Source organism: Vicugna pacos, chromosome 3, assembly GCF_048564905.1.
Source record: "Vicugna pacos chromosome 3, VicPac4, whole genome shotgun sequence".
NCBI lineage: Eukaryota > Metazoa > Chordata > Mammalia > Artiodactyla > Camelidae > Vicugna > Vicugna pacos.
Genome location: NC_132989.1, coordinates 11,868,914 through 11,892,470, shown reverse-complemented (window position 1 = coordinate 11,892,470; position 23,557 = coordinate 11,868,914). Strand labels below are relative to the sequence as shown.

General features: G+C 44.3%; 1 protein-coding gene and 1 pseudogene across 5 annotated transcripts in view; both read left to right on the top strand.

Moving 5' to 3' along the window:
• The window catches only part of GRIA1 (glutamate ionotropic receptor AMPA type subunit 1), a 292,805-nt gene that overhangs the window by 118,130 nt on the left and 151,118 nt on the right, over positions 1 to 23,557 (top strand). The gene's annotated exons all lie outside the window — the stretch shown is intronic.
• On the top strand, positions 1,021 to 22,624 carry LOC107034599 (N6-Methyl-AMP deaminase-like; annotated as a pseudogene).

The window sequence follows — 23,557 nt, the reverse complement described above, 5'->3', positions numbered from 1 at the left end:
TCACAAAGCCAGGAACTGGCGAAGCCAGGATTTGAACTCAGCTCTGTTTGACTCTGGCACTAACTATGCCAAATGTATTCATCCCATTATTTCAAGGTCACTGTCGACGTAGGAGAGGTATGTTGTGATTATGGAGTTTGCAGTACTAGAGGGTGGTGGCAGGGACAGAGGAAGCAGTGCACCACTCAGCCTCTCCAGGTCTACATATGCTGCTTACCTGCGTCTGAAATATTCCCATTCTTTACCTGCCACAATCCTACCTGCTGTGTAGGTCCCAGATTTAGTGACACTTCTTCCTGGAAGCCTTCTCAGAAACACTGTATGAGTGGCTTAGTTATGCCCCCCTTTTGTTTCCTGGCTCCTAATGATAATACTTCTCACCCCACATTCTAATCACTTGTGTTTCCCACTCATCAGTCTTTGAGTTCTTCCAGGAAAATATTTTATCCTCCCAGGGCTAGCACAGTGCCTGACACACAGTGTGCCATTTAATAAATATTTGTGAAATAAATGAATTTTGCATAGAAAGTGCCATCATACAGATCCCACTAATATACAGGAGAATTCAAAGGGAGGACTACACTCCTGGGCATTCATTGAAGCTTTAGGGCAAGGAACTGCTGAGAAGCCGGGTAAGATGCACGGGCAGGGCTGCACTGCGCAGGCGTTCGTGTAACAGCCTCAGTGGATGAGCGGTGAGCAGTGTGGTCCTGGAAACGTCAGCGCTGCAGAGGGTTCTGTGGGTACCTGCGCAGCCAGGGGACTCTTGCAGAGGATGCTGCCGTCGCTGGAGCTCAGGGCTGCGAGGGCTCCAGGCCAGGAGAGGCTCAGGAGCTGATGTCCACCACGGTGATGAAGCTGAGCCCAGGGCTGCATGTGGAACTAATCTTACCCTAATGTGCAGACGTAAAGCAATCTTTAGGAAATTCAAGACCACAGAACTTGCTGACCGAAATACACTGCATCATTCATACCAAGAATGAAAGTGTGTGGAGAAAGACCGTTTTATTCCACTAAGTCATGGTGGAGGCAGAAGAACTACCACAGCCATGGACACCGCCTTTTACTCAGAGCTACCTAAAGCAAAACCTCATGCCCACTTGAATGGACCCATTAGTTCTAGTACTGGAAGAAATTATTAAGAAGCCAGATCTTAAAGTCCATAATCGGGTGACTGTGATTCACAGGGGAAAGCAAAGAACTGTAGAAGAATGTTTCCAGATGTATCACCTGATTCATCAACTTACAACTAACCCTGAAGATATTTTAATGGCGACAAAAGATGTCATTAAAGAATTCCAGCTGGTGGTGTCAGGTGCCTGAAACTTAGGAGCACACCCAGAAGAGGAAATGCTACAGGGATGACTTAATTTTTTAAAAAAGGGATTTATGTGGAATATGTACTTGAGAGTATTAAACAGTCTGAAGAAGAAAACTTAGACATTGATGTTAGGTGTTTGATAGGAATCCACAGAAGAGGTGGCCCTTCAGTAGCCAAGGAGATTGTTAAACTTGGCAAAGAGGTCTTCCTTTCTACTGAGGATGCAGTTTTGGGGCTTGACCTCAGTGGAGATCCTACTGAAGGAGAAGCCAAAGACTTCTTGGAATCTCTTTTAGATGCTAAAAAAGCACATCTCAAGTTGCCATTACATCTTACAGAGATTGGAAGGAAGGAAGGAAGGAAGGAAGGAAGGAAGGAAGGAAGAGAGGAAGGGAGGGAGGGAGAGAGGAAGGAAGGGAGAGAGGAAGGAAGGGAGGAGAGAAGGAAGGGAGAGAGGGAGGAAGGAAGGGAGGAAGGAAGGGAAGGAAGGAAGGGAAGGAGGGAAAGAAAGAAAGAGAGAGAGAGAAAGGAAGGAAGGAAGAAGCAAGGAAGGGAAGGAAGAAAGAAAGAGAAAGAGAGAGAGAAAGGAAGGAAGTAAGGGAGGAGGGAAGGAAGGGAGGAAGGAAGGGAAAGAAGGAAGGGAAGGAGGGAAGGAAGGGAGGGAAGAAAGAAAGAAAGAGAGGAAGGAAGGAAGGAAAGAGGGAAGGAAGGAAGAAGGAAGGGAAGGAAGAAAAAAGGAAGGGAAGGAAAGAAAGGAAAGAAGAAAGAAAGAACCACTGTACTCCTGGATATTCCTCCTGACAGAATCGAGCATGGGACATTTCTCAGCTCCCCTGGGGGAATATTCCTGAATCTCCTGGATCTGATGGACTTTGTAAGGCAACAATGGTACCACTGGGTAAGGCTTGGGACTTCAAGTCCTCCAGACATTCCTCTGTTCCTTCTTCCCCTAGCTCTTAGGTTGCAATCCATATATAAAGAAATACTGTTCTAAAAACATAAATATCATTTAGAAGAAAAAAATTTTTGTAAGTTGAGTCAGGAGCCATGCAGTCAGTAAGATTCCTGTCTGAATGTTTGGACTCTGTGAATCTAGGAAACTTACTCTCTTTGAGCCCCAATTTTCTCATCTATGCCTTTGAAATGATAAAAATCAGATTGTTGGGAAGGCAAAATGAAGTCACACGTTAGAAACTCAGCTGAGCGCTCTGTTCTTTGTAAATACTCAAATGTTTGTCTTGGCCACTGCGGCTGCTGCTACTTGTTTTTTTTTATATAATAATTATTATTTATAATATTTTTATAATTGTTTATTATTATTATTATTATTATGCAAAGGTGGGAGAGTAAGGCATTTTACATGGACGTGCACTTCTGAGGAAAAGGACAAAGATAGGAAGAAACACCTTGCCCGCGGGTAAAAAGAGGATTCATGGCATTGGCGGAAAAGGCTGTAGATAGTTCATGCTGAGAGATCCTTCCTAACCGAGGAATAGAATGCTCAGAAAATTAGAGAGCAGGTGAAACAGGAACGCTTGATGCCTATTTTTATAAGCACTAATCATCAAGGTGAAGGTATATGCCTGAGTTCAGTATGTGTGTCTTTTCCACTAAACGTACAGGTGAGGCTCTGTACAGCTGCTGCCACATTGTTCTCAGGAAGTGGTCCCCTGGGAATGTGGGCTGCTGACTCTGTTTCTTTCTTTCTGGGGAAGAGTTGTGTGTCATGAGCCATCTTTTTGTCTGGAAGAATGACACCAGTTCTGACTATGGGTCTAACCATCTAGTCTTTTCCGAAGATTGCCTACATAGAAATGTGAAAAGACGTGACTTGGTCCTTGTGACTGGGATTAGGGAGAGCAGGTGTGCTGGAATAAATGGTCCCTTGATTGGTCTTACTGTCTTTGATCTTCACTGAAACACCTACTTTCCATCCATAAGACCTCACAGAAGTAGCCAACTAAAGCACCCTCCAGAGTAGTTCACTCTTCTCATCCCATACCTACAGAGGGTCTCCATGGCCAATTAGAAGTGCTTATCCTTCTGTGTCTGTCATTTGAGTTTACCCTCCCTTCCATCTTTTTTCCCTTAAGTCCTTCTGATGGACCCTATGCTCCTACCTCCCTACCACTCTTTCCTCCCCCCAAAAACCTCACATGCACCCTATAGTTTTGGCCTCTGTGATTTCTCAAACTGATTCTTCAACTTAAATGCCCACATCTTATTATGATTATTGAAAGAGTCTGGATTTATGTGCAGGGTGGATATAGTAATAACTGGGAGATAACAGGATTGTTTTGGTTTCTTGTGCATCGGTTTTCTTCCCAGAGATGACCTTTTTGCTTGAAAATTTGACTTAATTTTGTCACTTTGGCAAGAGTGGAGGTGGATGGACTAGAAACCTCTGTGGGGCAAGGATGCAGAGTTTGCTGAACAGAATCAAGTGCTTACAGTGTCTCATTAAGAACATCACAACCTGTGAGGGTGTTTTGCATTTTCACCTATGGACATTCTCATTTCACCAGCTTTCAGGTTTTACAGAATCTGAAAGTTCTGGAAAACTGCTAGTATACAAATGTAGAGTTAAAAGTTTTCTACGTCCAATGAAAGAATTATCATCCTTCTTGCATCCTGCAGGCAAAGGCATGTTGACTGTAAAACTGTATAAATGTCAGTTGAGTGATTTAATGGGCTTGGTCACTGGCCTTGTTAACAACAGATGCCAGGTGAGAAGAGCAGGTGAGTGGAGGCTGCAGGAGTGCGCACTGACTGCCGACAAGGGGAGGAGGGACAGGTGACAAGGGGGGAAGGTCCAGGAGACTACAGACGCACCGAGTATGAAGCTGTCTGGGAACCAAAACCGACAAACAAACACCCTACCCCCTCAGGAGTCCTTAAGGGAGCTGTCATGTACACCAGAGGTCACAATTGTTAATCAGCAACCAGTTATCATATGCCTACTATAGACCAGCTTCCATTCCAGGAAATCGAGAGTGGAAAAAAATAAGAAATACAGCACTTTGCTCTGAAAATATTTACCATCTGCAGCACCACCACATCGGCCAAGGTAAAGCTGTGTATATTAAGCTCTTTTTACAAAAGTAAGGACATGTATAGAACCTATTAGGAGTTCTCTTCAAAAGATGTAAAATTATTTAGCTACTTACAAGATAAATCTGTTTACTACTTTCTCAAAGATGCCATTTCCTGACAATGCTAATAATGGAGGCATTTCAGAACAATGACCTCACACAGTTCATGCAGCTGATCTGTCTGTGCAGACTTAGATAACACATAGCCATGACCTCACTTAGGCCAGGGGCAGGTCTTAATAGCTTGCTAGAAATGCAGTTTGGTTTAAACTGTTTTCTCTCTTTATTCTGTTAACTTAGCTAATGAAAGGACATATCTCATTAAAGATGTGTATTTCCTCATGATTCCATGGGGATGGAGCCATGGTACCCATAGGTCATTAGGCAAAATCAGAAAGGAGTCTTGAGACAGATCAGGAACCCTACCTCATCCTTGTTCTTCAGTCATTTGAACTCTTTTTGTTATTGAATCCATCAAACCAGTCATTTAAGAGTTGAGTCTTAAGTTCTTACTCATTTCAAAAGGCTGATTTAGAGCAGTTTCCCTGGGGAAAGATCTCCTCTTTAAAAGAACTTCAAGAAGCTCAAGAAGATGGGTTTTGTGTCTGTGGAGATGACAGGAGAGTTAATCAGGCAGGAATACAGCCCATGGTCTTGGGGAGTAAGACGCATAGCTGCCCATATAACACATAAGGTATGGGTGAGAGTGAGTGCAATGGGAGCTTTATAAAAGCAACAGCCAGAGCCAGGACCAGCCTTTTTTATCCCACTGTTCACCAGACTTCTTTCAGGAAAAAAAAAAGAAGAGTAGGAGGAAATTAAGAGTGGGAAAATGTCTTACAACTGCTTGACCTTTCAAGTATCTTGAAATCTGAGGCAGGTCAGGAAATACATGGTGAGGATGCTGAATGTAGAGTCCGGTAAGGGTATGTTCAAGGGTAGACGACAGTAGTCTGACTCAAGGACAACTTCCCCATTCCAGAGCACCTACCTCCTGCCTGTCACATAAGGGGGTTCTGTGAAGCCTCTACAAGTCCTTCCATTCCTGGCATTCTGGGGTTTAATAATAAGCTAAAACAAGGATCTTGTTTTTTTATGTATAAGACACAAGGAAATGTATACAGTGAAGTGACCTATAAATTCTGCTGAACTTTAAATGTGAATTAGATGCAAATACAGAATGAAAACTTAGGGTGAACATCATTACCCTCTGTAGATTAGGAAGTATAATGTGCTTCCTGTGCAGTGGGAAGAATGAATCTTGCACAAGCTGAAATAAGAACTGAAAAATACTGGGAGAATTAGACACGATCGTAATCTGGGCTTTCTTCCCCTTCAGTGAGACATTTTCTTTTCTGTATTTGCAACCATGCTTAGAGAGGGGACAAATGTCCTTGAGATTCCACATGGGACAGTGGTGCAAGCACCTAAGCACAATCATAAGTAATGAGATCATATGTAGGTTTATATGATCCAGAGGACCCGGGGGTGTCTACCTGATCCCCCTGAGGTAGTATCGACCTGCTCTGAGAGAAGGGAAAATTTATCCAATTGTTGCACTTGAGCTGAGAAAACAGCCTGGGAGGCAGGGGATTTCCAGCCTCCCAGGCGTCACAATGTGTGTTAGCACTTTATCTATTTTCTTTCATTTGATCCTTACACTAAAAGCACCCTATCAGAATAGATTTTAAACAGTATTTGATTTTCTGATTCCTATGTGTAAAATGGGGAGATTAAATCTTTCGGAGGTTAAGCAAGGCCTTACAGCCAGTAGGTAATACAAGCTGAGACTGAAAGATTCCCTGACTCCAAAGCCGGTTTCCTTCCACAGCCCTGCATTGCCTTCTGGAAGGAGCCTCGTTTCTACCCTAGTTCTGCCTTTATTTAACTGTGATACCTGAGAAATAATCACTCAGGTTCTTGAATCTCAGTTTGCTCATCTGTTAAAAATCACAAAAAGCAAGCAAGCAACCAGCCAGCCAAAACGGCAAATATACAGCCTCTGTCCTTCTGTAGCTTACGATTGGAAGTTACAGGACCACAGTTAATTCACTGGGAATGGTGCCTCTCATAGTCATGAAACACGGTGGCCCCTGACTTTGAGAGGTCCTTTTAAAACCTGAAACTGTATGTAAGTTGTATTATATGTTAAGGCATCTGAATTGTTTTGGAAAAGAGTCCAAAGCTTTCCTGAGGTTCTCAAAGGAATCTGTATCCCCTAAGAACCTTCTGATTAGCAGATCTCCTTCTGTTGTCTTCTAGCTCAAACCATCTGTAACAAGCTGAAATAAATTAAGGTTTGGTGCATGAAGGGGGTTCAAAGGCAGAACTTACACGTGCACCAAAGACTATGTGGTATCATGGAAAGAGACCTGGCAAAGAGTCGAGGATGGTGGATCCTGGTTATATTCTGCCTTGTCATTCAAAGAATGATGCTAATTTCTACCTCCTTCTGCCCTTGTAAGCAGTTGTTCTAAAACCATATGTGATGATACAGATGAAAGCGTTCTGGAAAATTATAAAGTATCTCACACAAGTATGATATTTACTGTAAGATATTAAAGTATCAAGTCGTTTCACTGGTTGTCAACTGAGAAGGAAGGAAATGCGTAAGCACCATCAGCAACATTTAGAAGCCCTGCTTTTTCATCCTTCAGCAAGGTCCTGCAGCTGCTACTTGGGTGTAAGTTTCCTTGACTTTAAGGAGAATCAGTTGCAAATACAGCTTGCAGGATGCGGGTGGAGATCATCACCAATCTGGGAGCTGGTAAATAGAACTTAAGGTTTCTTCTCTAGACAAGGGTGTTCCTTTCTCATCTCCTTTATTCCATTAGTCAGTGAATCTCCAAATATAGTCCAGGACCAGCAACAGAAGGATTATCCAGGAACATGTTAGAAATGCAAATTCTCCAGCCCCACCTCAAACTTATTGAATCAGAAATTCTGGGGGTGGGCCATGCGGCCTGCATTTTCACAAGCACTCCAGGGAATTCTGATGCACACTGCATGCCCAAGTTTGAGACCCACTGCCGTAAGTGATTATCCCAGGACACACCTCCTGGGCTGATCCGTTGGCCAGGGGTACTCAAAAGAGAATGGCAGGGCTCCAGTAACCTGGAAGAGTGTCTAGTGTAGGTCCCTAAAGGGCTGGTCTAGGCCAGGTCAGGCTGGGGTACACCAGTGTTAGCAAATGCAGTAGGTGTGACCCAAAACACGCTCAAGTAGACCCTTTATGTACAAGACCCCATGTTAGGTTTTATACGGCTGAGAAAGGAAAACATGGCTCTGTTTCAAGAAATGCACCTCTCAAGATTCAGAAAATATAGATACCTTGGTACCCTTGCAGCTGAAGAGTAACAGCGGAACAAAATGAAACCAAACATGTATAGAAGTTGGCTCTGTGGTAAGCCTTCTCCCCTGAGACTCCAAGTGACGGAACATAACAATAAATGTGAAAATAACAAATGCTTTTAAAGCATTTATCACATGTATTCCTAGCACTGTTTTAAGTGATTTTTATGGGTCAGCGGTGTTTTGAACTGTTGACTGTACCAAGCCTTTTACTGGGCTCTGAAAATCCAGCTGTCAAAGTCTAACTGCTTTCAAGGAGCTCATACACCAATGGGGGGAATTAGACGAAATGCAGAATTATGAGGAGCAAGTTCAGGGTGTTTTCAGAGGTCTAGGTGAGGCATCTACCCTCAGTCACAGGTAAATACAGGTTTCTCAGAGGAAGAAATACCTAAATGTAGGCTTCCGAAGCATGAGAGGACTTGGTCATTTTAAAGTGGAGAAAACTGAGATTTAGGGCACTCGGGCTGCTGTACTTCATGCCATGTAACCTGCGTGTCAATGGCAGTGTTGGGATTTGAATTCAGGTCAGTCCAATTCCAAAGCCCTGGCTTGGAACCATTAAGGCTAGACCGGAAAATAGGTTTTTATTGAGCCTGTCAATCCCAATAAATTGGTAATGGCTTTCAAGAATGCTGATGATGAGGGCTTGGGAGGCCTTGCCAGGGTGCACCAGGAAAGGATGCCACGATCGATTAGTGATGTCTCCCTTGGGTGCAGGAGAGGGGAGCATATGTGTCACGCATTTGCTGACCCTGCACTACAGAGGTCACTGCCTCCAGGACTTAGCACAGAGAGGGACGGACCCTCAGAAATCTTTCCTATTAGTGTAAGGCTGTCTCTGACTTCAAGGAACTCAGAGCTCAATGGCATCAGTGGGGGCCTATTATATGTTCCCAGAAGGTCACAAGTGACAGCCCAGGGTGTTATGAACTGATGGAACATTCAGGGAGAGAGGGCATAAGGTTTTCATTAAAAAAAGGGAAGACGTTGATTAAGAGTAACAGTGAAAACCAAACAACAATAAAGAACAATCAGTCTTATGAATCCACTAGACTTCAGAATTTGTAGGCCAATTCCATTTTCATATTTTACCTCTGTTACTTTCATCAACGTAGAAGATGTTGATGGGACAGAAAATGGCTCTGTTCACAAGTAATGGGTTCCCTATGTGTCAAGTCAGCTCTGTCCTTCCCAAGGGAAACCTAAGTCTAGAAATGCCACCCCAAACAGATGCATCCAACACACCTGATGGCTCATCTGTGGAGTAGTTTGGAAGATGATATTGATCAGAGACACTGAGAGGGTGGCCCTTTAAGACAAAAATGATAATAAGTTAGTGCCAGTTTGCTTTGCACATGGTTTATGGTGGTGGTGAGATGGTACGTGAGCTCTTTGAAAGGTAATCAAATATTGTTCTCACAGTATATTTGACAAAGCCACATGTGGATTGAAGTAACAACACAACAACAGCAACTGGTCCTGATAAACAGCAGGAGACTAATGGGTACCACCACATCAGTCAGCGGTGGGAAAAGACTTCTAGATGAATTTCCTTTGCAAAAAGTCTTTTTCACTTCTCCCCGTCTCAGCTTCACCTTTCACTGTTATAAGCACTTTTTATCCTGGACAGTAAAAAAAAAAATGTTTAAGTGACTCATGCATTGGACATAGAGATCAAAAGGAAAAGGTGACTTCTCCTAAAGTCCTGAAGTTCGAGCTGTTTGCCATCTGGGCATTTCTCTCCAGGATGGCTGTGCTGTGAACATTCATCTCTCACTAACCTTGACTTGGCAAACTAATGTGTCCCCCGATTTTCAGAGGCTGACACTGTGGTTAAGGGCAGCCTTGGGTTTCATTATCTGACCAACTGGGGTGTAAGCCTCAGTTGTCCCCCACCCTGGGGCTATGTCTGCTTATAGAGCTCCCCTAAAGCACCCCCTGCAGCCATCACAATCTGGGTTCTCACTGGTCCTCCTCCCCCAAAGCATTTGCCTCTGAGATGATGGGGGAGCGTTATCTCCTTAAGACTTACATATCTTACTTTGGAAGACAAGCTTTGACAGTACCAGGAATCAAAACATTTCTCTGCTCAAGTCATGGTGACCAGGGCAGAATTATCTCTGATTCTTTGTACATTTTAAACATTATCTGAAACTTCAGCAAGGGGAAAAAACTTGACAGTAGTCTGTGGAGAGGAGACTCTGGGGGGCAGGCTGATAAGGACTATACCTTTCTCATCCCTACCAGATTAGATCATCCCACAGAGAACTGTAAGAAATGGCCTCCGTGTACAGGGACTGAGTATCTCTGTATCTTAGCATCTTCTACATACATATCCCAACATGAAGAAGGTGACCTGGAGTCCAAGGTTGGAGGACTCCAGTTTAGATTACATGGTAAACGGAAAGAGGCAAAGAACCACTTAAAGGTTTGCGCTGAATACCCTGAACCCTGAAGCTTCTCCTTCGCAGGACTCCTGAACCATTCATGCAGCAGAGAAATACCCGTCAGTTCAGAGGAACTGCCTCATCGGCTGTGCAATTTATTCACGTCCCTCCCCGCCGTAGGCTTCTGGATGTGCATCCCTAATACATCCCTATTTTTTGAGCAATACTGGTGCTGAAACTTAGCTGTGTGCTGTCATTTGCCCCATGCTTCTCTCTTTAATTCAGGTACATGGCTATCTTTTCCTCCATTCCATGGAAAGAGACACAGCCCAGAGCTTTGGGTGAAGCCCAGGGCTGCGGGTAGTGGCAAGATCTGGTTTCTATTCCTACGGCTGCCACTAATACGTTGTATGACTCTGGACAAGTATCTTCCTCCTCCAGCAGCCCAGTTACCTGGCATTAGTGCAGGATTGGCTAATCTCTTAAGGAGCCTTTCCAGCCCTAACATTCTGGGACTTCACAGGAACTGGAATTCTGGGTGCAACTGAGTTCAGTGTCACTAGCAGTTGCCAGCCGTCTTCCTTTTTGGCATCAAGCATCGCGCTGGGCTCTGCAGGGGGTGTGCTTCCATCAGAGCTGCCTCTCTGAACCACAGCACTCACAGGCGAGGGGTGAGCAGGACGAGAAAAAACGAGTTCACAGACCTCTCCAGCACACAGCAGAGCATACACACGTGTGCTGTGAGCAAAGCACAGATGATTACAGGGTCTAAACGAAACAGGAATTGCATGTATTTATGAAAAGTCAGAATCGCGCTTCCTGGCATTCCAGATGAGCCCTGGCAGAGAGGAAATTCAGACAGGACATGGCCTGGTTCCTATGGCAACATTTACTGAGCGGGTGTTTTGTGTCGGCCGCTGTTCTGAGTGCTCTGCACACACTCACTCGTTTCCTCCTCTCAGTCTTTTGAGAGCGAGGCTATGATTACTCCCATTCTGCATATGAATAAACTGAGGCACAGACTCCCAGAGGCAGGCCACAGAACCGTGCCGAGTGCCAGGATTCAAACCCAGATGACGACATGGTGCCCAAGTCCAGTGTCAGTCTGGAGTTCTATCAGCTCGGTCACGTGGGAAACCACATACCCTGGAGACCAGAGAATGAAGAAGATCTGACTGCGGGGATGAGCCGTGTGGCCTGGGGCAAGTCCTTTTACGACTCTGATCTCCCACTTTCTTGTCTGTGAAATATCGGCGACTGGTCTGGTCGGTACTGGTCTCATTGTGTTGTTATGATGACTGAGCAACACGGCGGACATAAAAATACTTTTTAGATGCTACAAAGTCCTATGTGGTTTTTTTTTTAATTCAAGTACAGTCTCTTTACAATGTTGTGTTAACTTCTGGTGTACAGCATATGATTCATGTGTACATACATACATTCCTTTTCTTATTCTTTTTCACCATAGGCCGTTATGAGGTATTGAATACAGTCCCCTATGCTGTACAGAAGGACTGCTATTTATCCATTTCATATATAGTAGTCAGTATCTGCAAGTCTCAAACTCTCAATTTATCCCTTCCCCGCCAGTAACTATAAGTTTGTTTTCTATGTCTGTGAGTCTGTCTCTGTTTTGTAAATAAGTTTATGTCCCTTTTAAAAAACTTTAAGTAATAGAGGAAAGCAGAAGAAGCAGCGTGAAAAAAAATCTGGAGGCGGTGAAGTGCAAGGCACATTGGCGCATGCGTTTGGGGCAGAGTGATTGTCCAGGGGCTCCGCGACTAAGCGCTGCCTGCCGGGTCGGGGCGAGGGTCTCTTTCCCAGGGGTGTAGCTTGGTTGGTTTCCACCCAAGATCTGGCCTTGTCTCACCTCTACCAGCTATGCTAGGCCTTGACTCTGCTCTCTCAATATGGAGAATGACAAATCTAGCCTGTTTTCTTTATATTTTGTCCTGTTGAAGCCCACCCCCAGAATGCCAGCGCAGTTCTCATCAGCATTTGAGTTCAGTCACAGCCTTTGAATGAAAAGACTAGAACTTTAACCCTCAGGACCAATATAGACATTGGCACGTTGGCTTTGGCAGAATTAGCTCACATAGGACTAAGGCTAAGGGACAGTTAGAGTGGAGTGGAAACTCATCTGCATAAAGAAATAGAGACTCATCTCAGTAATGATTGTGTAGCAGGATGTGTTACTGTCATCTTCTCAATCCTGGGCAAAGCAGCATCTTCAGATGGTGCTCGGGTTACCATAGGAACCGGTGGAAAAGCTTAAAGAATGCACGATGGTTAAATCTAAGAAAAGGGCAGTAGCTCAAGAGATACCCAGGGGGAGCTACACTGGACTGGGGTCTGAAAACCTGAGTTTGAGCCCCAGCGCAGCTGAGTTTTGGCTGATCGACCCTGGAGGTGTCATTCCACCTTGCTGAGCTTCAGTTTTCGGTAAAACCGCACAAGTGATAAGGGCACTCTCCAAAGCGTCTTCGTTCGATTCTGAAAACCTAGAAACGTGCAGGTTATTTTTAAGTAGAAACCTAACTCCAGCTCTTCTTAGGCAACCAACTAGAAGCTACACGTGATTTTGCATTTCCTACTAACTGCAGAGGTCAAATTTTCAGTTGCATAGTCTTATCTCTCTTAGTGGCCAGAGGATGCTGTTTATAAAACAGCAACAACAATGCAACAGTAGCAACTGTAGCAACAGACACAGTATTATCCAGAACTGTGAGGAAAACACATTCCAAATGCACTTAATTCTCAGAGCAGCCCCACTAGGTGGGTATTATTATTACTTTTATGATACAGATGAGGAAGCAAATGTTTCAGAGTTATTAATTAACTCACAAGGGATGGAGTAGGGAACTGACTCCAGTCTATCCATCGTCAGACTCTTAACTACCTTGATGTCCAGCCAGGAGTGAACATGGGCATACGAACCTAAGTGGCCCAGGTGGCCCTTGAAGCCTCCCTCCTTTGAAAAATGATCTCTAAAGATTTTTTCATAGGGATCAGAGCCTTTCTTCCCCAGGAATAAGGAAGTCAGTCCCTCCAGAGTAAGAGAATGAACAAGCAATCCTTTCCCTCAAATGAACTCTTAAGACACGAAAGCGGACAGGCCTCCAGTGGAGGAGAGGGGACCACAGGGACAAGAGAGTCATGAGAAAAGACAGCAGCCCCGCCTTCTCAGTTGTCTGAGAGATACTCCTCACAGGAGTCCCTGACCTCTGCCTGACCTTGCTCAATGACCCTGACCAAGGGTGTGAGGAAAAGCACACCAGGCACCAGAGGAGGGTCACAGTTGACAGATCAGACAGAATGGAGACACCAGCTGCGTGCACCAGCCTGAGTTAGAAGGCATGTTTCCAAAGCTCTGTTGAGTGCCAGGCACACAGAAAAATTCCTAAGACACAGCTCCTGTGCTTAAGGGAAATGCTCATCACAGAAGACAGAAGACAAATCCAGTCTCGGCGAGCGTTAATGCAAGACTCTAGGTGCCATACCAAAGTCCAAACAACTTGCTTTCAGTGCAGAGTAGAGGGAGGCTCAGACACAGTTAACTCCAACACAAGGCAGAAAGTGCCAAGTGTGCTAATGGAAGTACAAGCTAAGAGCTCTGGGAGCCCAGGATGGATGATTCCGACGGGGGCTCTCACAGAAGCGGTGGCATCTGACTGGGATCTTGAAGGACTGGAATGAGTGGAGAAGGGCCGTGGCGAACTTCTCTTCATCACTGGGGAGCCGGTGTAAAGAGGAAGTCAGGATGTCCACATTTGCTTTTCTGAAGTTAGAATGGCTCCAAGCATCAAGTTGAAGCTCAGGATGACCTGGTTTTTTGACTCCCAGATCTACCATGTCTGTGTGACCTGGAACCTTGGCATCTCCATCTGCAGAAGGACACACTAGTACCTTCTTGGGATTGTTGTGGGAAATAAAGAAATTAATTACTGCATATGTTTAGTAATGCAAGGGCTTAGCAAACGCTCAATAAATGGTAGCTGTTACCACCTGTGTGGTTACTACTGAGTGGACTGTATCTAGTTCATCTGGGCAGCACCTGAGGCTAGCCAGCCACTGCTGGATATTTAGACAACTTCAAAGATTAACTAAACACACCTACATGTTCCTTTGCATTTGCCTTCACCCTGTTTGCATTTTCCGTCCCCCAGACACTGGCCCACCAGCACTTTCCTGTGCTCCTGAATTACAGTTTTGCCTGCTTTTGGCTTCGTGTTACTTTGGTGTTCTTGTCCACATAATAGACCAAATGACTAAGTTTTGTTTTCTCATTCTTCACACAGTGCGGTTCTACACTGCAAGGGTATACGTTTTGAGGCATTTCAGATTCAGCAGTGAATACACAAGAACCATTATCAAAGTCAGCTTCTTGGGTCCAGCCCTGTCTGGTCCACAGCCCAGCTTTGTTCCGTCTCCTGTTCATCCTCCTGCTGATGAGAATGTTGGAACCACAGGGAACTGCAGCCAAATCTTGTGCTTTACCAGGGAGGCCCACAGGAGCCAGAGACAGGAAGACACTTGGCAAGTTCACGTAGAGAGGCAGGCAGGGGTGGGACCCAAGTGTGGAGGCTCACAGGCCAATGTGCCCTGGATGGCTTCCCATGACCTTTGTGCCTTTGCTCTGCAGATAGGCTCTGATGAGGTCAAAGATGCATTTCCTTCTCTTCCTTCACCTCCCTTGACCTCCCTCCTGGCTCTGGGTAAAGCTGGAAGGGGCAGCCCTCCTGGAGGTCCACGTGGTACACGCAGCCCCTGCTCCTACAAGGCATCCTTGGATGTCTCTCACACACCATGTGCTGACTTGGGGCCTTTGCAGCTCAGAACCCAGTTGACAACCAGTGAGGTGAGAAGACAGAAAACACTTTCAACTGCCTCAGCATTAAAAAGTGAGAAGCAGGCAGGCGGGAAATGTTTGTGATGACCGACGTTGTAGGAAGTTGATAAAAATGAGTCAAATTTAAGGCTTGCCTTCTCCTACTCCCCTGAGACCAAGGGTGTAAATGCCTTTTTAAAAAAATTATTGAAGTATAGTCAGTTTACATTGCTGTGTCAATTTCTGGTGTACAGCATAATGTTTCAGTCATACATATACATACATACATACATTTCTTTTCATATTCTTTTTCATTATAAGTTACTACAAGATACTGAATATAGTTCCCTGTGCTATATGGAAGAAACTTATTGTTTATCTATGTTATATATAGTAGTTAGTCTTTGCAAATCTGGAACTCCCAATTTACTCCTTCCTACCCCTTTTCCCCTCGGTAACCATAAAATTGTTTACTATGCCTGTGAGTCTGTTTCTGTTCTATAGATAAGTTTATTAGCGTCTTCTTTTTTCTTTTTTTAGATTCCACATATGACTGATATCATATGGAATTTTTCTTTCTCTTTCTGGCTTACTTCACTTAGAATGATGATCTCGTTTCATCCATGTTGCTGCAAATGGCATTATTTTATTGTTTTTTATGGCTGAGAAGTATTCCCTTGTGTATATAAATACCACAGCTTCTTTACAAGGAAGTAAAAGCTTTTAATCTCACATGACAGCTCCAGCTGTTCGGTGGTGGTGACCAGGCCGAGGAGGATTCCAAAGCTGCACCTGAGCTCTAATGGGAAGGAAGGCTAGGTTCCAGGTCCACCTTGGTCTCAGTCTTAAGAAGGAATTGTCCTTTCCTCTCAATGTGCAGAACATGCTGTCTGTCTATGGTAGAATTTATTCCGTTTTCTCGTGTCTGTTTTTTGTTAGTGGTTCATGAGCTTGTCTTCCTCATCACATTACAATGTCCCTCTTAAAGGCAGGGGCCTTACTTCCTGTTTTCGCCGTACTGTATCACATATGGTGTGTTGAGTCAATGTGTTCATTACTTAGTGAATGTTAGGTTAGATACAGGGCAAGGCACTTTAGCATAATGGCATAATAGAACTCACCTTGTGGGATCAAACATACATAGGTTTGAATTCTAGCTCTGCCTTTATCAGTTCTGTGACCTCCACCTACCTGTACCTCAGTCATTTTTTTATAAAGTAATAATAATAATAATAATAATAATAATGACGATGATGATGATGATGATGATGATGATGATGGATACCTTCCAGGACTGTTACAAAGATGAAAACTGTTAATTAATATAAAACATGTAGTCTAGTTCCTAGCATTAAAGGGCTCAATCATATGCAATATCAGGAATTACCATCATCATCATTTGTTGACACTGCTATTATGCTGGTAACCAGAATCCCCAAATCCTCAAACAGCCCCTCTCTCTCCTTAGATAAGGAAGGGAGAGATGCTAAGGAATAAATTGAAGGGAAAAAAAATCGAAACCCAATGATTATTATCTTGTGGCTGTTGCATCAAACCACAGCTTCTGTAAGCTGAAGAACCCATGAATGCTTCTTTCCTCGAGGTGCTCACCTAGTCTTGGCTCTATGGATCTCAGCACTGTGGGGACCAGAAAAGACCAACCCAAAGCAATGCAAGGCAGGGGGAGAAGTTTTGCCCAATTTCTTGAGTAAGGCAGATCCAAGCTCTCCACTCAGACCTTCAGGGTGAAATAGGTCCCTCCTACCTATGCTCAAAACACCCCAAAGAAACAAACCCAGCAGCTCCAGCATCACTGCCCAAAGTGACTTTGCCACCTCCTTACATGTCTTGGAAGAGGCAATGGGGGAGGGGGTCGTCCTAAACAAACAATGGCCCCAGGTGGGAGGGTAGGTAGTGACACGGCTGTAGTGGTTGTTCGAGGTGTGTGTATGAGGGAGGTCAGTAACACAATGCTGTAAAGTATGTGCAGACTGTACAGAGAAAAAGAGAATTTGAAGCATAGAGATGTGGTTAGTGGTAACAGAGTTTGGATCTGAAAATGACCATGCATTCATAGTCTATGCTTGATCTCTCACAGTTGAGTAAACAAAATTCTTCACTTAAGAAGGGCAGTAGCCCACTCACCTGTTAATTCATTTACTTGGCATTGACTGTACTTCAAATGCTAAGGATTTATGCTATGTGCTGGGTAGGCATGCTGGAAAAGAAGAAAGAGGCTCTGTCCTCACAAACTTACAGCCTAAAACAGGGAACGATAATCAACAAGCCAATAATCAACCAGATGCAGTGAAGCTTCTCACAACCAACTTCCATTCAACCGTCTCTTTGGATTGACCTGCATTCTCCATTATCTCTACAGACACCACACCTGATGCCCCTGGTGAGTTGACAGCTTCTGGTCAGTAGCCTCTTCTCTGAGCAGCCCATATGTTTCTGCTCACATCAACTTTGTTCAAGGTGTAGTAGGAATCAACTCCATTTGTTTCCAAACCTATTTATACTTCTGTGTTTTTATTTTATTTTTGCAATATAACTAAAAATTATGTACTGGTGAAATATCAGTGCAAAAAAACGTGGTCTTATTTCTTTGGAAACTAACTTAAATGCTTTTGAAAGGCTCAAAGATGAATCAGTAAAAACACTAATACTCAGTGTAGGCAAGACCGCTATAAAAGTCTGGGGGAAAAACACACACACAAATTTTGCGCTTACGTTTATAACTGTCTTCAAGTTCCCACTATATCAAAAGATGGATAAATACATGTGCACTTAAGTGTTTTAAGCTAAAAGAAATACCTGCTATGAATCATATTTTGTGATTCTCTTTTAATCATCTTTTGGAAGTAAAAGGCAGTAATGAAGGCCTTATTGCTTAAGCCACACACACACAAAAACAATCTTTTCCAGATAATCATCTTTTAACCATCTTTTTCCAAATAATATGATCACAGTCCCCATTCCACCAGGTAAAAAGGTGTCTACTGCAAGTACAACTTGATTAAAGTGCTGTGAAAGAAACAAACTGAGTACAGTGACAGACAACAGTGGGTGGTGGTCCTTGGAAGATGGGAGGATGCCAACTGAGCCGAAGAGTTGCAGGCAGAGGGAACAGCAAGGGGGTGGGGGCTGGTATGTGGGAGGAGCTGCAGCAGTGGATGAGGGAAAGGGAGAGGATGAATGAAACTCTTCAGGTCAGCAGGGTTCAGACAAGGCGGACCCTCAGAGGTCATGCAAAGAGTATAAACATTATTGACAGTATGATGAGGACCCCCTTGGGGGCTCAGCAGGACGGTATTGACAGGACCCCTCTCCATTTTCAAAAGAACATTCTGGCTGCCATGGGAAGAACAGATGAGGGTGGGAAACCAGGAAAAAGGGCAGGGTGGAGGCAGGAATAAAGAAAAGTGATAAAGGAAGTAACAAAATGCAGTCAGTATTATAGTCATCCCTCAGTATCGACAGGGGACTGGCTCCAGGACCCTCCTCAGATACCAAAATCCAAGGATGCTCAGGTCCCTTTTATAAAATGGCATAGTATTTGCACATCCTCCCGTATATTTTAAATCACCTCTAGATTACTTACAATATCGAATACGATACTATAAATGTTGTGAAATGGTTGTAAATACAATGCAAGTGCTACGTAAAGAGTTGTGGCATGCGGCAAGTGCAAGTTTTGCTTCTGGAGCTTCCCAGATTTTTTCCCCCAAATATTTTCAATCCACAATTGGTTGCTCTGTGGATGTGGAACCCACAGATACAGATACGGAGGGTGTCTCTATGCAGGGTGAGCGTGACAGAGCACAAGCCACGGTGGAGGGTGGTGGGTAGTCGTAGTAGTAGCTACGTTTGTGGCATCTTTAGAAGGACTTATATCCGTGTTTTCTTTAGTCAATCAATCAGCGTGGCTGAACTTACAGCCAATTTTTAAAATGCATTTGTGATCTTATGGGGGGAAAAAAACCCTACCAGAATTCAAGCAAGTTGGTTTTCTTTTTCAAGTTTGATGTTTATTGGCTGTGCAAGTCAGAGCAAGCCTCTTAACCCTTGGAAGTTTACCTGAATAAAATGAATAATAATGTCCTGTCTGGTCCACATCACATTTGGGTTGGATCAATTTGAATAAAATGACGGCTTACTACACTGTATAGTGAATTTAGGACTTTGGTAATCTCACAGCAGGTAAGACAGGTGTCATCGTCCTCATTTCACAGATGGGAAAACCAAGACGTATTCAGTAACTACTGAGCTTCTACTATATCAAGACCAGGGCTAGGCTCTGAGACTTCAAACACAAATGAGACCCAGCCCTACCCTGCAGAAGTTCACAGTCTAATGAAGAGACAGACATGAAAATGTTGAACCATAGAATATCAAGATAAGCAGTAAGGAAGAAAGTGCACTAGAAACTCAGAGGAAGAAGTAATTAGTTTTATCTGGGAGAGTTGGAAGGCTTCCAAGTGAAGCTGACATCTCTGATTGTGGTCTTGAAGGTTGTGTAGGAGTTTTTCAAGTGTTGAGGGGCATTTTTGAGGAATGTGTGCAGAACCATGGAGACCCAGAAGGAAACGGCTTGCTGCACACAGCATTGTAGCCTCCAGCATTCAGTGGACTGTTCAGAATGAGGCTTGAGAGGTGGACAGGGCCAGTGTGGCTCTCCCATGTGGAGCTCTGTGGGTGCAGTACACAAAAGCAAAAAAAAACAAAAACAAAAAAACAAAACTAGTGCATTAGCTTCATGTTCACTCACGCTTTCCTCAAATGCTCTCAGCAGTTCTACATTATGTCTGTGCCTGTGCCTTCTACTCCCTCCTTCCTCACTCACTGTTTTCCCCAGAATTAGTCCAAATCTCAGCCTTTCCCCCGCCACACACACACCTCGATCTTAATTTAGTGGAGACAGACAGAAAGAACATTCCTGGACATTTTATTCGCAGAATCTCTTCTAGAATTCAAGGCACCTGGACTGTTTCTTAGCAGGAGCTGTGTCACCCCATGTTTTGAGAAACCTTGAGAAGTGATTCAAATTTTGGTACAAAGGCAACAAAATACAAGAGGTGGTTGGCGCAGGGTGGGGGTGGGGGCATCTCTGCAGAGAAGGCAGGTGGGCTTCTGCTAAAAAGACTCATTTGGTAGAAATTGCCTAGGAGACCTGAGACTCCTGAGTCTTCTGGACAGCTTGGTTTTTTTTATGCCTCAACTCTCCAATCTGTCAAGCGATAAATAAGAAAATGTGTGTTTTTTAGCGGTAGAAGAGTGTTAGAGCTGATTGAATATCACTTCTGTTACAAATGAGGAAATAAACTCCAAAGGCGGGAAATAACTTGCGGAAGGTCATACAGAGAACCAGCAGTTTGTCTGGTCATTGGTCATTCATTCATCCATTCCATTCAGCAAATGTTTTGGTGCCTCCCTCCTGCAAAGTACTGTGCTAGACACTAGGACTGGAGTGGGAGATGAAATAGTCATGATCCCCGCTGTATTTGGGGAAATGAAATTACACAAGCAAAACCACTAAAGAGGATAATAAAAGACAGGGATAAGCTGTGATGGAAATAAGGTGCCACAAAAAAGTAAATAAATAAAAGGGCAGGAGTATACTTTCAAGAAGGCATCTCTGAAGAAAGAACACTAAAGCTGCGTCCTAAAGAATAAGGAGTGAGCTGCATGAAGAGGGTTGGAAGAGCTTTCTAGGGGAGAACAGCATGTGTAAAACCGCTAAGGCAAAAAAGTTTGCCTCCGGACGTAGAAAACAAACCAACGGTTGCTAAAGGGAGGGGAAGGGGTGGGGAAGGATAAATTAGGAGTTTGGGATTAACAGATACCACTATACATAAAATAGATAAACAACAAGGACCTACTGTATAGCAGAGGGAACTGTATGCAGTTGTAGTGAGCTATAATGGAAAAGAATCTGAAAAAAAACACATATGTGTATAACTGGATCACTCTGCTATATATCTGAAACTAACATTTGAAATCAGCTACACTTCAATAAAATAATAAATAAATAGATAGATAGAAAATGAAATAGAAAAAAGTTTGGACTGTCCTGAAAGGTAAAAAACCAGTATGAAGCGAGGCAGTGAGGGCGTGGCCTGGGAGCAGGTGTGATTGGAGAGAGAGGGGCTGGGCAGCCCTAAATTTCAGTGCACCCTCATTGGTAGATTCTTGATTGATCTTTGCACCCCCGTTGGAATGGAAAGGCAAGTACACATTTTTAGTAAGACTCTACTGGTTGAGCATTTGTTTAAAATTCTGTATTCTCAGTATGCTTTTCTGAGATCATGGATTCGAAGAGCAGGTGGGAAAGACAAAAGGACTGAGCTTTTCTTCTGTATCCACGGCCCCACTTGGTTAGTGTTCAGCTCAAGAAATCAGCCAAGGGCAGGGGTCAGGAGTGAATTCAGATATGAGATGAGGTGGAATTTGGTTTTCTGGTGGTGTCATTCGGTTCTGAGAGCTGGAAGCTCTTATTTCTGTAGCCTTAGTTCATCTTTCATTTTTGTCCTTTCACCTCCTCACTAGATACACCCCAGCTGGAAAAATGAATTTCACTGATTTGGGGCACCCTCAGGCAATCATCTGCAGATCGGAAAAACTTTGCTTTGATTGACAGGTGCCAGTCAAGTTCATGGGTGTGCAGTGCATTATAAGCTTTCCACTTGGCTTATGAAAATCCATTTATATGTATGATTTTCATAGGGAAACAAAAGCAAATGAGAAATCAAATATTTTTCCCACTCACCCAGGGAACAGAATGAACATAGTCAAAGGGCAAGTCTGGTTTCATTCCATGACTGATTTGCCTGGTGTTCCCTGCAGCGAAAGTTCATTCTGCTCTGGTCAGTTACTATGCTAGTTCCCAAAGGCTGCCCAAAGGCAGAGCTAGGCAGACGGAGTCCCTGCTTGGACTCTTCAGTGAGCCCCACCTTTTACCCCCAAGTGAAGGTGAGTGAGCACTCACCCCAGCCCTGCTCTGCAGCCTTCATCTCAGCCCCGGGACCCAACCCCAAAATGAGCCTTGACCTCGGTCTCAAATCCAAGTTCAAACCTTGTCCAGCCCTTCAGCCCAGCCCCAGAATGAGCCCCTGACCTAGCACTTCTGACTAAGCCTCCATGTGTGCCTGAGACCTGGCCTTATAGGGTCCATCCACAATACTGTCGTCTTCTGGTACATACCGATTTTTAAAATAAACCTCTGAAAGCACCTGCCCTCCCAAGTCTTGAGTTCCCCTGCTATCTCATCAGAGACACCTTTGGCCATGAGGAAGTGGCGCAGCCTCCTTTGGCCCAAAGCCAGCCAGTGCATAGGAGAGGACGCCTGGAACTCAGAACCACCCCACCTACTTGGTGTATTACTGCCTGTGTCAACATTTCAAGTGGACTCTGTGAGCTTAAGTGCCCCATTGGCTCTTGGACAGAACCAGCAAGCAGCGGCCTCAGTCATATCAGGGTGTCAGTGATTGACTTTGACCCTCTCTGGGTTCCTTTCCCCTGCCCTCCCCACAGTGTGAATACAGAGCCACTGCAGAAGAACCACGAGACGTGGAAAGGAAGACACGGTCTCACACCTGTATCCATCGTTCCCCAGGTGCACGATCCTTGGTTCCTCATCTGAACGCAGGCTCAAAGGCCATCATTCCTGCCTGACCTGCCTCACTCAGTATTCCCAAGAGAAAACCGATGTGAGCGATTTAAAAATGGTGTAATACACTATGAGCTATTATGACCTCTATCAAAATGTAACACTTCACCCTTCTTGCAATGCAGTAGAAGGATCGCTTAGAGAAGGAGCCCACCACTGGTTCCAGCACAATGCCTGTCTTTGTAACAAAGGTTTACATTGTATGTAAAATTTCCCACCCAGCTATTTACATACAGTGTTTGGCTGCTTTTGTGCTAGAAAAGCTGCAGAGAGCAGTTACAGCAGATACTGTGGGACCCTCAAAGCCTCGGACAGTTACTATTTGCTCCTTTGCAGAAGTTGCTGAAACCTGGCACAGAGGATCAGAGTGACGGCTCTGAAGTTGGAATTCCTCTGTCCGGATTCTGAATCATCCACTGAGAGGCTGTGTGACCTTGGGCCAGTTAATTAGCCTCAGCTTCTCCAAAAAATGGGGATGGTAATGGTAAGCGAGCAATTCATGGAAAGCACATAGCGGAGTCCCTGTCACACAGGAAGCGCACAGTGTTGGCTGGCGTTATTATCAAGGGAATGAAAGCTCTGGTTTGTGATGACAGACTGTCAGGGGACAGAGTTAACATGGTTCAGGGCACAGGCCGGGGAGTGGGACAGAGCTGGATGTACATCCCAGCTTTGTCACTTATCACATGAATGACTGTGAAAAATTAATTAATCTCCCTGAACTTCCGCTTCCTCATGCATGAAATAGGAAAAGAAGAATTATAGGGCTGTTGTGAGGCATAAATGATAGCGCTTAGAGCAGAATTTGGCACACAGTAAACACTGAAGAGGTGACATAACTATAATAATAAATAAGAAGAGTAGTGTTTTCCCCAGCTAGTGGCAGCCACCCAGAACAGACAGGTA